Source organism: Uloborus diversus, chromosome 7 (assembly GCF_026930045.1).
Source record: "Uloborus diversus isolate 005 chromosome 7, Udiv.v.3.1, whole genome shotgun sequence".
NCBI lineage: Eukaryota > Metazoa > Arthropoda > Arachnida > Araneae > Uloboridae > Uloborus > Uloborus diversus.
In genome coordinates, this window is record NC_072737.1 from 66,044,500 (window position 1) to 66,057,280 (window position 12,781).

The window sequence follows — 12,781 nt, forward strand, 5'->3', positions numbered from 1 at the left end:
ACTGCAGAAATCTAACAGAAGATTCTCTTATAATGGTTCATCACTCGGTCGATGCAGATCTAAACTTTAACTGCGGACAGATGCGCGCCCTTTCCAGCAAAGATTCGCGCTGCTCTTTGTCAGCGAGAGAGGTTCTCCATTACTGAGGACCCTTCCCGGCGGTTTCGTTCGAGGGTCCTCGAAGCCCTCGTTGGGGCGGAGGGTTTTGCGGTGGGCAGTTTGTCGAGCACCCCTCTCATCGATTCCCAGCGATGCAGTTGGCTTCATGCATCGGATGCTCCACTGTTTCCCGTTATGATTAATGAATCTGTATGAGCAAATGAGCGTTTCTAATAAACGGCAAGTTTTAGAGAAAATCAAAATAACCCGCTGTGTCTCAAAAAATTCGTTAAAAAACAGGTTTCCACCTTGGAGCAGGAATTAAAATGAGGGAGCAAGTTCAATCACTGGCTTAGCAAAAGACGAACCAAATAACCCAAGTCACGTGACTCAACAACAACGAATGCTTGGCATGTTTTGTGTGAAACGATAGAAATCTGATTTCTTCCAATGCTTTGCCTTAAAACCTATCACGTGACTTGAGGTCTTTGTTTCATGAATGAAAATCTTCACTCTCCTTCCATTTTATCTCTTCTCAATGGTTTCCACGAAGGAAACCAAAATATGTGACTTCGGTGCAGAAAAAATAGTAGTGCCAAACGATTCTTCGAGACTTATGAGAGTTGTTTTTCGGTATTTCTAATCGCACTAATGAGCAAAATAAGCGACTTTTTTTTTAAAATTTTTTTTAATGTTGTTTTAATCACAACTTAACTCGGTTTATTTTTGCTTTAATAAGAATTAGGAAAGTGGTGAAAAATAAAACATTTCGCAGAAATAAACTGTTAACTATTTCTGACGTCAAAATTGAAAAAAAAAAAAAGAGAGAGAGAGAGATTGAGACATTGGTAGCATAAAAATAATCATTATGATTATTAATCGGCTCTACCTATCAATCGGTAATCGGCCAATTTTCTTATCAGCGCATCCCTAATAATTGAAATCTTAGAAACCAAGTAAAAATTTCGTTACAGCCGTAATTTTGTAAAAAAAAAAAAGATGAATAATACAGTTAAACATGTAGGAGAGTTGACGCTATAACGTTTCAGAAATAAATTTGTAATATACGGCTATACGATAAGCTGTCGCGATGCTATAAATGTCGGAATCGGATTGCGCTTTTTGTTGTAGCACACAAGAGCAACTATATACTGTGTCCTCGCTGAGTTCTTTCGAACAAAAAAAAGTTCGTTCGAATTGGACTCTTCACTCAAAAGTTATTGGGGGGGGGGGGGGGGGGGGGGGAGTGCAGACTGACACACATTTCCCTCACCTCAATAGCCTACTTTCCAATTTTTTGATATTTATTCAATTGTCCCCCCCCCCCCCCGACTTTTTGTTTTTGTTTTTGGCGACATTTTTACGGTGCATTTACCATCTTTCATGCTTTTTTTCTTTTACTTTTACGGGAACCCATATCAACTTTTACCCATTGGTCAAAATAAAAATAAACAATTTACATCTCTAGGAGAAAAGAGTGTGATGAAATCTAAATGCATGAGGAAGGTTTGTTTATTCAATAAAAATAAAAAGAATATTTATACTAAAGTATACTTCAAAAAAAAAAAAAAAAAAAATCCTATAAGCACCTAAGAATGTCCCTTCATTTTTCAATTCATTCATGCCACGTAGAAGAATTGAATTTATAAATAGCAGTAACATATAGTGCGTTAGTTCTTAATTTCGAACTGATATAAGTAGATCTTCAAGGAAAAGCAGTGGCGTCGCTCCGGGGAGGGGGGCGGTCCGCCCCATGTATCACACGTCTGGACAAGGCCGTATCCAGAAATCTTTTTCGGGAGGGGCCCGGATTCGCACATTACCCTAACACACACACACACACACACATATATATATATATATATACATATAGACATACATACATGCATAAAAGTATTAACATGCCGATGCAAGATGTTTTAGATCTCGATTTTAATGATTCCACTGTTCGACTGTTGTTATTTTTATTTTTATTTCTAATTATTTTTTTATTCTCCTTGTAATGATAAGGATATCAGAAGAGTGTTTCTTTAAGTCGGACGTATAGAACACCCATAATTTCTGGGGGACCGGGGGGAATTTTATTTGAAAAATATATGTAAAAATCCGTATTTTGAGGCCTTATATGGGGTAATTGAAACTGCAAAAATACGTAGAAAAATAGGCAAACAAAGTGTTTTAAAAGTTGTGATTTTTTTTGCAAATCAAGATCAATCAAAAAAAAAATGGCTTCCTCGAATCGGGTGGGGGGGAGGGTTGATATTAATCGACAGAGAGGGAAAACGAGAGAGAAGAAAAGAGAAGCACATTGTCATTTTCTCATATCAACTTTTAGTGAAGTTTGTTTTTGATCACTTCCCCAACACCCCTCCACCTTCAGCAAGTGCCCTACAATATAAAAATTGTAAAAGAAATGGCACAGAGATTCAGAAAATACGAACGAAAAAGTAATATTCTGGCCCTTTGGACAATTCATTATTTATTTTATTGAAGAAGTTTTCAAGGAATTTCAAATTATTAAATAATTTTCAAAGCTTAGAACAGTTGAAACTGTTACTTAAAGCACTTTATTTTTGCATTCTTCAGAAGTTGATTGCACAGTCTTACAAAATGATTATAACTTCATGAGACACTCCTATTTTAAGTTAAAAATAAATGTAATGAAATATTTCTCAAAACAAACAATTTTTTCTTTAATCACAGGTAGTGCAGAAAATGAAATAGAATTGAGCAAGTGTTTTTTTTTTTTCTCATGCTTGAGATATAACCAGTATGCAGTAGAAGTAAGATAAAAACAAGCAATAACAAAAGAACTTCCAAAATACTGGATTCGGTATCAAATAAGTGGCAAGACATGGAACATATCAGTCACAAAAATTGATCTTGAAAAATATGCTACAAAAACGCGAAAATCATGATTTTTGCATTTTTTGCTCAGGATGTATCAAAGAGATGAATTCGGCACATTTTGGTTTTATAAGAGTTTTAGGGGAAGGAGGGCGGGGGGAGATGGGACACCTGTTGGCCCGAGCCTGAAGGGGCCCAATATTTTTAAAACTAGGGTTAAAAATAGGGGTAAACAATATGGAAGGGGCTTGAGAAATTCATTTGTGACGGGCCCCAAAATTTCTGCAGACGCCCCTGGAGCAGGGCAACTCTACCAAACTGAAAAGGGGCCTGCCTTGGTCCTGAATTGAATTGGGAAAGAGAGCAGGAAGTCCTTTTTAAGGGTCTAAATTTCAAGTACGCTTTGCAGCTAAATGAGAACAAGAATTACTTTTTCTGTATTTCTTCAAAAATTTCTTTTCGCTCGTTTAATAGTTAAGAAATTAAGAATAAAAAAACTTGATTATTTTCCTTCTCTGACATTAGAAATTTGAAAAAAAAAAACTTTCTTTTGTTTTGCGATACAAAACCTTTCGGTTTTCGGGGAGGGCGGGCCCGTCACTCCCCCCCCCTTCTGGATACATCTCTGCGTCTGGGGGTGACACCGAAAGTGGAATTGCAAATTTTTGAAAAATATGAAGCTAAAATGCATTTTTAAAACGGCAAATTCGAAAATTTTTTGGGGGGAAACCCCCGGAACCACCCCCCTCCTTCAACCACACATTATGGAGTGAATACTATACTCAGGATTAGGTTCATATTGTCAGTACTTCGACTGAAAATTTTATGAATTTCATGTTTACATAGACTATTAAAATCTCTTTCGTCTTCTTTTTTTTTTGCATTTGTGTTTGTGGGGGGGGGGGGGGGGCACCACAAATTACCACCCCGGGTGTCACCCATGATAAGTACGCGACTGGGAAAGGACCCTATTTTATTTCGATGTTTAGAGAATGCTGACCTTATTCTAATAGAGACTTTTAAGGACTGATGACGTTAAACTTTTCATACTTCAAATCGACGGTATGACGTTATTAAATTATTTAATACAGGCCCGTGTCCAGATTTTCATAAAGGGAGGGGTTTTAATCTTACCAGTAGGGGGGGGATAATTCAACCCCCTTACAGCTTTTAGTTTTACGACAAATTGCCGATCCCAGTATGGCGTTTATTCACATGTAAGGACTGCTGTATTCTTGAAAGATACCTCTAGCTGTACAAGTTACCAAAGTATTCCTTCGTTTCACAGATTCGCTTTAATCAAACTTTGCTTGCTTCTTTTTAATTGAATCTGTTTACTATGTAGTATATTGCAATGAGTATTAAAAACTCTTCACAAATTCTTTTATAATGTAGAATGTATATCAGGTTGTTATGTTCTGAAGTAATGCTTAATAAACTAAACAAGAAAGAGCTCTTTGCAGATGCAAATTACATAGCCAAGCACAATCACTAATGCATCTTCATAGATGTAACATATGCCAAATTCACCATAAGCTCCTTACAATAAGCAATATTCTTTCTTTGCATTCGTAGATCATTCAGCGGTTCGTCCGCCATACTTTTTCCGAAATATTACATCAGTTTGTAAGGCTTTAGCAGTTGTAAATCGCAAAAAACTTCAGAGAGAAAATTAAAATAAAATAAAAACGCTGAACGCAAACTTTCTCATTAAAGTAAATTTAAGTCAAATATACATTTTCTTCATTTTGCTTATTTTTTCCCCCAAGGAAGGGGTTTAACCCTTAAAACCCTCCCCTTGGACACGGCGCTGATTTAATATAATATCTAAAATATTTTCGTTATTATTTTAATATTCTACGCCGACTTTAACCAGCATTTTATTCCTCCGAACATCTTGTTTCACCTGTAAGGCAAATGAAACAAATTAAACCAACCATTATAGAACAATTTAACTTGTGTTCCGGCCGTCTAATACACACTTCGTAGAGTCATAATCGGTCTTCTCAGGACTACCTTCGAACGCGAGGGAGGTTTCCGTCGCTTTTTGGGGTCCCGGCTCGCATATTCAGGTAATCAGACGAGGCTAATGAGAGAGAGTCAGTTACCTCCTTCGTTAGAGCCTCTCCAAAAACCCCACAGCAGGCACTCGAGAGGCAGTTCAACCGCAAAAATGGCTCCCCCAATAACAGCGAGCGCAAAAAGGGGAAAAAACAAAAAAGGGTCTTATTTGAGTAGATAGGGAACCGCATCACGCATCGCTTGGCAACGGCCGATTGGTTAACAGGATTGGGAAGGATGCTCCACTGGACTTTTCCTGATTTCGGGAAAGAATTCAGCATTTCGAGCCTCCCGATACTTTCTCGTCTTTTTGAAGGTTAATTTTTGACTCGCGATGTTTTAAGAGGGAGCCACCCAACCGGAAGGGAATTCTGGCGAAAAGAGACGCAATTTGGATGCAAGTTCTTTTCCCGAGTTTTGGGAAACTTAGTTTCGTATTTAGATCGTCTAGAGAAATGTCCTTGAGAATTAAATATGACACTCACGCGAAGGAAAGAGTTCCTCTTTACGAAACTTTTGTATGGAAATATATCCATTTCTTTGTCCTGGATCTCGAACTAATTATTGTGATTCGCAATTTAATGCAAAAATGGAGCAGGATTTGAAAAAATTGAGGCACACATTTTAGTGAATACTAGAATTTTTGCCGTACAGCGCTAAAGAAGGTGCTGTGCAATTTTGAAACACGTATCTTTTATTTTTATTTATTTTTATTTATTTATCTATTTATTTATTTATTTTGTGATAATTTCATTTTAAATTGATGGTACCAAACCTGATTTGAAAATTCATTATGTTTCTTGCTTTCAATTCGCATTGTAAGTTGTAAGTCGATGCTTTGTTACTTTTCTTGTCCTAAATAGTAGTAACCATAATCGTAATGTTTTACCGAAGAAAAAGGTGTGTGAGGGGGAGGGGTGCATTTATCAGTCCATGAGCGTTAGAAATTATGAACGTTTTATTGTTTATTAACTTTTTTTACTTCTTACGAAGTTTTAGTTGAGAAGGGAGTAATATCAGCATGCAAAGGAAGCTCGAGACTAACCGAAATGAGAAACTCCTTATAAGCAGCTTTTAAATAACCCTCATACATGTAATAGCGAATTCACTGATGGAGTAACGCTCCTGACGTCACCAACAATGAAATTCGCTCCACGTCATGATAATTTGAAAATGTTTTTTGGTCATGTTTGGCATGCAGGGAAATGCTTCATTTTGACAAGGCTGAACTTGATCCGGTAACCTAACTGCTTTACTGGTAAGACTAATTTTAGGAAAATGAAGAAAAGAAAAATTGGTCAACAATATTTACTGGAGTTGAGGGTTCATCTTCTGGAGTTCTTTCAACTATCAAAATATCACCAAACAGTCAATTGCTTCGTTCAAATGCAAAAGCTATTTTCACCCGTCATACTTGGACGGGCGATTTTCTAGTGGAAAAGAAAGGTTAAAATAGTTTTGCATTCAGTATTAATTTTATTTTTGCAAAAACATTCATTTATTTTATATTGCAAACAATTTAAAGCAAATTCTCTTTGTTTTAGACAAGCGCTTATGATATAATGGTTAGAAATCTCACAATGTGAGCGGACAGCATAGGTTTTAATCAAGACGGGTCTGTGTTCAAGAATTATCTGTAAATTTCTCGATATTTCATGAAATGATTCCCAAAGTCGTGTAAAAAAAAAGTCATTTGTTGAAGAAAGAAAAGTCTCTGAAACGTATCATAGCTAAAGATCTAAAAGTTGACAGTTCTTGCAGAGTTTTTGCCTTTTCTTTAATAATTATTATCGCAAGTTCATAATAGCTTGCTAAAATGCTTAAATATAACCGAAAAAATAATACGCATTTGTAAAAAAAAAAAAAAAAAAACCTGCCCCCAAACCTGCTGCAAGGCGGAAAGCTTGTCATATTCAGAGTGATTTGATGTCATGCAGTTTTTAGTTCGCACCAGACATCGATCCGCAGTGCAATTTTCACTACTTCAGTTCCAGAATACTGCAATGGCAAACTTTCAAATACCTGTGAGCTATCAAAGCATGTTCTGTATTCCATATAATTTCAGATTTAGTAAATAAGAAAAAAAATAATTTTTATTTTCTCTCTTTCTTCCCCTACAAAATCGAATTGTATGTGAACATATAGGGGAGGGTGGCTCAAAACGAGTAGGTTTTTGAAGAACGCTCGAAAATTGTAGTTTTTGGACTTTTATCGCAACAATTTCGGATCTGTTTCCTATCAGGATTCTTGAACTTCAAAATAAAACGCGATTTTTGTATCATTTCACACCTAATGTTTATTTATTATCAATTTTTACAAACATTTGAAAAACCCGCTTTGCCATACCAGGGAGCCCAAAGCGGGTAAGCTTAACTAATTATGACACGGTAAATTTGCCAATCAAATATGAACACTGTTAAAACCGGAGGAGCCAGATAGGTGCGATTTTCCGCCTTAGAGTCCAAAGACGGAGCCATAGAGAGTCACAGAGGCTAGGAAATATTGTTCCGATATCTTTTAGCACCTCAGTGGAGGAAAGAAGGTAATGAAGGGCCATCAGCCCTCGCAGTAGCCAATAGCGACTCTTTTCCTCCGCAAAGGTGCCTCGCTTGCACATGCGCTGTGCACTCCGGCATAAGTTCAGTTCAGCCACTTTAATGGCGGACGGCGATGCTGCAACGTAGTTGTTGGTACATTAAAGTTTCACATTGAATTGACAACTAAACTGGATTAAAATTCAACATTTCTGGGACAAACCTTCAAAACCTTGCGTAAGTACAGTCATTTAATCATGGGATAACATTTAAGGCTTTCAACAGGCTTTTAGTGTTTTCAGAGTCAAGTTTCAACAAAGTTAACTGAGTACTACTTCTTGTTTATAGTTAACCGTTTTAACATAGTGATGTATGGCTTTTTCTATCATGTGTACTAATATATGCTGTTACTTGCTTGTCGCGTCAGCGGTCTCGCGGATTTTCCCCAAAATGTTTATTGTTAGCAATACGAAATAATTAATAAGTAACCGTTATGAAAATTTAACGATGTAACTTAACTGCTACAGCAGATACACTAAATGTCTTTATCTTCTCAATAAAATAGCTGCGTAGACGTAAGGAAAAAAAAAAGACGCTTGGAAAAGAAATCTCTCTGTGTGTTTCATGCCATGACTCATTACGTAAAAATATTTCGTTGGTGTTATTTCAAAAAAAAAAAAAAAAAAAAAAAAAAACGAATGCATTGTCTAGACGCGTTTATTATTATTTTTTTCTGATTTCTGTTTCCAATGCTTTTTTATTATGTGGGCTGCCAAAAATTTGTTTCGATTTTAATGTCAAAAAAGTTCCTATTTAAAAAAGAAAAAAAAAGTTCTTTTTTAGATTACTTATGTTCAAATAGGGTATTCAAATGTCGAACCATATATGTATACGTATTAATATGTTACTCTTGATTAAAATATTTTGAACGTTTATAAAACGCCTGCAATTTATGAAACGATTTGATTTTTCCGTGATTGTAATATAACTGAAAAATTTCGAATGTGTCCGTAAATTATCCATAGATGCCTACATTCTTAATTTTTGGTATTATGCTGTAGTAGATGTCAATATCCATTTAAAACTACAAAGCAATCCAAGGGTTTTTATGAGATTTAGAACTCGGATAGAGGAATTGAAGTCATGAACGCTTCTAAATTATGTTGGAAAGTCTGAAATGTGATCAAATGCCTTAAATGACAAATTTTAACCCAAAATCAATTCAATGTGAAACACGTACCAAGACTTTGTATATCATAAGCACAAACAATAAACACAATAATATTCAAAAATGCACACAATACGGGGGAGAGGGGGGGAGAGGATCTACTGCAGAAATCAGTAACGGTGCCATTTATCTCTCTGAAGGTTCCTTCTTTTCACCGCCGCTGTCTGTCTTTTAAAAGGTGCCCGTTTTTCACCCTAATAAAGAGGTGCGATTTCGGCTCCGTATTGGGTGTCGCTGGTGAACAAGCGTTTCACCCCTGAAAGGTGCCAAACGCAACCTGTAGTTTTAACAGTGAAGTTATAAATGGTTAAAATAGTTGACTAGCTACCTGCTATTATTAAAAAATATGTAAAAAAAGTTGTACTTATCCAATTTAAAATCAGCATATTTGTTTATAAAACCTAAAGAAATAACTGATTAAATTAATAGATTAATTAATTGCCATCCTAAAAATAACGTTTTAAAGTTATACTTATCCTATTGAAATAGAAAATCTAAGTAAAAAAACGAGTCAAGAAATTATAAATAAATATATGATTAAATCCTATACCCGCTTTGCCCGAAGGCACGCTTTTTATTTCAACAATTATAACCTTAAATTTAAAAAAGAAACAAACAAAATGACTACCGTAGTTTGTAGGTGGATGATGTCAGAATAACGTAAAATTATTGGCAATCGAAAAAATAAGCTGGTCTTCGACTAATAACAAGTTACAAAACTTCATTTTTTAAAGAAGTATATATTTTTAATTATTTATTTTTTTTAAGCCTGGCTGCGCCATGCCGCTTCACTGCTACTTCGCTGGGACTGATTAAAACTCGGGGGGGGGGGGGGGGGTGTTCATGTAAACACGACATTCGTATGCGTCGCCGCTTACACACCATAAGGAGGGGGGAGGCATACAAAGGCCTACCCGCTTTGGGCCACCCTCCCCTATTATGCTACACTGTTAAAACTACAGGTTGCGTTTGGCACCTTTCAGGGGTGAAACGCTTGTTCACCAGCGACACCCAATACGGAGCCGAAATCGCACCTCTTATTAGGGTGAAAAAACGGGCACCTTTTAAAAGACAGACAGTGGCGGTGAAAAGAAGGAACCTTCAGAGAGATAAATGGCACCGTTACTGATTTCTGCGGTAGATCCTCCCCCCCCCCCTCTCCCCCGTATTGTGTGCATTTTTGAATATTATTGTGTTTATTGTTTGTGCTTAAGATATACAAAGTCTTGGTACGTTTTTCACATTGAATTGATTTTGGGTTAAAATTTGTCATTTAAGGCATTTGATCACATTTCAGACTTTCCAACATAATTTAGAAGCGTTCATGACTTCAATTCCTCTATCCGAGTTCTAAATCTCATAAAAACCCTTGGATTGCTCTGTAGTTTTAAATGGATATTGACATCTACTACAGCATAATACCAAAAATTAAGAATGTAGGCATCTATGGATAATTTACGGACACATTCAAAATTTTTCAGTTATATTACAATCACGGAAAAATCAAATCGTTTCATAAATTGCAGGCGTTTTATAAACGTTCAAAATATTTTAATCAAGAGTAACATATTGATACGTATACATATATGGTTCGACATTTGAATACCCTATTTGAACATAAGTAATCTAAAAAAGAACTTTTTTTTTCTTTTTTAAATAGGAACTTTTTTGACATTAAAATCGAAACAAATTTTTGGCAGCCCACATAATAAAAAAGCATTGGAAACAGAAATCAGAAAAAAATAATAATAAACGCGTCTAGACAATGCATTCGTTTTTTTTTTTTTTTTTTTTTTGAAATAACACCAACGAAATATTTTTACGTAATGAGTCATGGCATGAAACACACGGAGAGATTTCTTTTCCAAGCGTCTTTTTTTTTTCCTTTGCTACGTCTACGCAGCTATTTTATTGAGAAGATAAAGACATTTAGTGTATCTGCTGTAGCAGTTAAGTTACATCGTTAAATTTTCATAACGGTTACTTATTAATTATTTCGTATTGCTAACAATAAACATTTTGGGGAAAATCCGCGAGACCGCTGACGCGACAAGCAAGTAACAGCATATATTAGTACACATGATAGAAAAAGCCATACATCACTATGTTAAAACGGTTAACTATAAACAAGAAGTAGTACTCAGTTAACTTTGTTGAAACTTGACTCTGAAAACACTAAAAGTCTGTTGGAAAGCCTTAAATGTTATCCCATGATTAAATGACTGTACTTACGCAAGGTTTTGAAGGTTTGTCCTAGAAATGTTGAATTTTAATCCAGTTTAGTTGTCAATTCAATGTGAAACTTTAATGTACCAACAACTACGTTGCAGCATCGCCGTCCGCCATTAAAGTGGCTGAACTGAACTTATGCCGGAGTGCACAGCGCATGTGCAAGCGAGGCACCTTTGCGGAGGAAAAGAGTCGCTATTGGCTACTGCGAGGGCTGATGGCCCTTCATTACCTTCTTTCCTCCACTGAGGTGCTAAAAGATATCGGAACAATATTTCCTAGCCTCTGTGACTCTCTATGGCTCCGTCTTTGCACTCTAAGGCGGAAAATCGCACCTATCTGGCTCCTCCGGTTTTAACAGTGTATGCGAACTTAATTTATTGTTTTGTTTGATTTTTTTCCCCTTTAAGATAAGTGTCCTTTAGTAGAAATCTTTACATTTTCTTTTACTTATTCCATAGTAAACTGAAAAATTACGTTATTCTTCCTAATCACTTTGCTCAATCCTTCCTGGCAGTCACTGGCTTGCATAGGGGACACCTGTTGACCAAGAGACCGATATTGAAGGGTGCCCGAGATTTTTAAAGTGAGGGATGAAATATACGTAGGGACGTAGGGGTAAATAATATAGAGGGGGCCCGTAAAAGTCATTTGTGACAAGCCCCAAAATTCCTGTGCACGTCCCTGATGGTAGTCAATGGTGTGTAGTGAGACTTTTTTTCATGGGAAGGAGATTTTCACTAATAAGCACGTGCTTTATGGAGAACATTTGATCCTCCATTCCTCCTACCCCTCACTACGCCACTGCTGGTCAGGGTTGCCAAATTTAAAATTTGGGTATACGAGACACGCTACCAGTGGCCATTGGCGTAGCTAGACCCGACTTTCGGGGGGGGGGGGGGGTTACTTCTTATATATATATATATATATATATATATATATATATATATATATATATATATATATATATATATATAATATATATAATATATATATATATATATTATATATATATATATAATATATATATATATAATATATATATATAATATATATATAATCGCTTGGAATTTTTTCCTTTTCTTTTTTTTTTCTTTCTCTTCTCTCTTCTTTTTCTCTTTTTTTTTGAGACTAACTTTTCGGGGGGGGGGGGTTTTGTCCCCAAAACCCCCCCCCTTAGCTACGCCCCTGCCAGTGGCAATGGTATGAGTGGCAGCGGTAGGGGGCTCTGAGCGTTTCGGTTCCCTGATGACTAATGAAGATGAAGACGTGCAAAAGGAAGAGAATGAAGAAATTGTTCAAATATATGTATTTTGATACAGAATCATGCTAATTAGATAAACATTTCTTTTAAAGTTTTTTGTCTGTCATAAAACTAATAGCTGCGTAACGTTTTGAACATATAACAGGAAGCAATTCAGAGGTTATTAACTGAACAAAACTTTTTTTCGTGCCATTATAAAAAAAAAAAAAAGTTTGTTCTGAACTCAATAGGGTCAGGTGGGGTGAAATGGGTATAAAAACAGGCATTTTTGAAATGATTATCAAAATATTCAAATTTGATATCTAACAATTAAAAAACCTTAACTGAGCTTTTTTATTTCAACACTACACTTCACATATTCAGTTATTATTACTGAAATAATTTTATTATTTAGTGAAAAAACTATTATTTTAAAGTCTGTTTTTGTACCCATTCCACCCCATGGGGTGGGGGTGAAATGGGTAGTATTGTTTCAAGTTAAATTTCAGAGAAAAACATGGATTTATTTATTATTTTTTC